Below are 2,783 nucleotides of genomic sequence, written 5' to 3'. Positions count from 1 at the left end.
TGACTTTCGTTTTTATGGCAGACGTTCATTCAAGTGCTTGGTAAGTGTTACCATCATCAGCTCATTAGAGCGCTCTTGGAAATCATGTTAATAAAAATAGTGGTTCGAATATGCAGACACAGACCCAAACAAACGAATCATTTGACCAAGCACGCGCTAAAAAGGCAAATATCATCACACGTTGGTGTTCTTCCTTTCGGGTTGTTAATTGTCGATTTTTTGTTTTCCACTCTGCATGATCTCTTTTTTGTCTATTTAATTTGAGGCCCTCTCCTCTCTTTGAATACCTTCGGCCAAGCAATGTGGTCCGACATAGTGGATGTGATGACGGTGCTCTTGTTTTTATCCCTCTATGTTGAGAGAACGCAAATGGTGGGTGCAGATCATAAGCGGCCAGCTGGCTACGGATGATTGGTGATCAATTTGGGGGGGTGATGAAATAATTTTGTACATAACTATTATTTTTGGTAAATTACTTCCAGGTCAAATGTCCAATTATGAATGAATCGATTTGAATCTTTTTTTTATTGACTAGTGTGTGGGTGTCATTTATTGTATTTTTCGAAATTACAATTCCATAACCTTAGCTCTTCACACCAAACTTTGTTTGAATGGATTTAAGGTGAGCCTTGCTAGAAAGTAGTTTTTGTAATGAATATTTAATAAAAAGTTTTACACTTCATGTTAATATAATTGACCTATTTTAATTTAATTTGCCCTTCTAAAAACGTACTAATTTGGCCAAGCCGAATCTTTGGTACCCGCCACCATGGGTTCGGCTAAAAGTTCAAATGATGACAATTTGTCGTTGTTGTTATCGAAGTTTTCATCAATTAAATATTGGAGCAACGTTCATTTTGCTCAGCGTTCTTGAAAAGTTTAAAATCACAATTACGCTTTCTATGGCATTCCCTTCAGGAACAGCGGCAAACTTCTCACATATCAATGAGTGCTGTTCGATTCAAGTTTAAGCTCAATGATAAGGGGCCTCTTTTTAATAGACGAATCCGAACGGCGTGCTGCAGTGCGACATCTCATTGGGAAGAAGTTTTAACTTAGCAAAGTACCTCAAAAATGTCGCCAGCATTAGCAGCGCATAACCACCGTTGTCTTTTATGTGAAGGAACAAAAAATGTTTCATTCGAGAAATCGCTGGAGAAATTTGAAAAAAGCTTTCTACTAAAATTTCAAACTTTTACTGCGATTTCTCGAATGCAGCATCTTTTTTCGTTCACATCGAAAAAAACGACAAACGATTAGTCGATATTGGACCATAGTTCATATTTTAATTTACTCAACACATTTACCAAATTACAAATTCCAACCCTTTTTTTCATGACAATTGACAGATTCTATTCCATTTGAACATAAACTGATTTAGATTTCAAATATCACAGATCACACCTGACGCTGCATCACATTAAGTTTACAGAGGTAAAACTGATTATACCGGATCGCCTCGACAACCCCTTCTTGATTAGTTGTCAAGAGTCAATCTCCATTAAACGATTTTAAAGTTTCTTCGGATTGATAGCCTCGACTGGCACGCCTCGAGTATGGTGGCCATGTGTAAGTGGAGGCATGTGTCGGTATGTAAATGCAATTAATCAAGACTGCCACCGGAATTCAATGCAACGGCCACTGCAAGATTTATGCATTTCCACCAAAATTCTTGTTTATTTCACTTGGAGATCGAAATCAAATTTACAAGTGTGGCTGAGAATCAATCGCTTTTAGGTATCTTGATGAAACACAGTGGATCCCCGCATTAGGATACAGCCGTTCGTGATTAAGTGTCGAAGACATAAAATGTTCCAAAAATTATGTAAATGAAATTGGTTACATTATTTCTCATTTTACTAATGAAAAACCTCCACGTTTCACAATGAAAATAAAAGTTTCCATACATTTCCAATTGTAATACCCACCACCGTAGGATAGGGGGATATCAATTTCCGAACCCACAAAGTATATATGTTTCGGATCGTCGTAAAATTCTGATATTGAACTGAAATTTGGCACAGATACGTCTTTTTGATGCACGTTGGTTAAGTTCTTGAACGGGCCAAATCGGAACATATTTGGGAAAAAGCTGCTATATAGACCGATTTTCCGATACAGGGTCTAATACCCATAAAAACTTTATTTTTCATCCGATTTTGCTGAAATTTGAAACAATCAGTTCCCGACAACTGATCCAAATATGGTTCACGTCGGACTATATTTATATATAGCTACCATATAGACCGATCTCCCAATAAAGGGTCTGAAGACGATAAATGCTTTATTTATTACCCGATTTCGCTGAAATTGGCAACAGAGGGTTTTCATAAACCTCCCGACATTTGACCTAAATATGGATTAGATCAGTCCATATTAAGATATAGCTGCCATATAGACCGATCTCCCGATAAAGGGTCTGAAGACGATAAAAGCTTTATTTATTACCCGATTTCGCTGAAATTTGAAACAGTGGGTAGGTTGAGACCTCCCAACATCCGACCAAAATATGGTTCTGATCGGACTATATTAAGATATAGCTGTCATATAGACGGATCTGCCGATAAAGGGTCTGAAGTCCATAAAAGCTTTATTTTTTAACCGATTTCGCCGAAAAACAGTGAGTTTTTCAAAGCTTCACGATATCCGACCTTAATATGGTTCAGATCGGTTTATATTGGATATATCTACCAAAAAAAAAAAACAATCTTTTGTTCTACAAAATTGAATAGTGGCATATATATATTAAACCACTTAATATCCGTGCCGAATTCGGGTGCTTA

At 37.0% G+C, this 2,783-nt stretch overlaps 1 long non-coding RNA gene across 1 annotated transcript; it reads left to right on the top strand.

Moving 5' to 3' along the window:
* Positions 1 to 506: 506 nt before the first annotated feature.
* LOC131994285 (uncharacterized) lies at positions 507 to 1,935 on the top strand. Its single transcript, XR_009396595.1, has 2 exons — positions 507 to 622; positions 1,398 to 1,935. It is a non-coding gene; the product is annotated as an uncharacterized LOC131994285 (long non-coding RNA).
* Positions 1,936 to 2,783: the final 848 nt, after the last annotated feature.

The sequence above is a fragment of the Stomoxys calcitrans genome, chromosome 1 (assembly GCF_963082655.1).
Source record: "Stomoxys calcitrans chromosome 1, idStoCalc2.1, whole genome shotgun sequence".
In the NCBI taxonomy this organism is placed as follows: domain Eukaryota; kingdom Metazoa; phylum Arthropoda; class Insecta; order Diptera; family Muscidae; genus Stomoxys; species Stomoxys calcitrans.
This window is presented reverse-complemented; position numbering and strand designations above follow the sequence as displayed.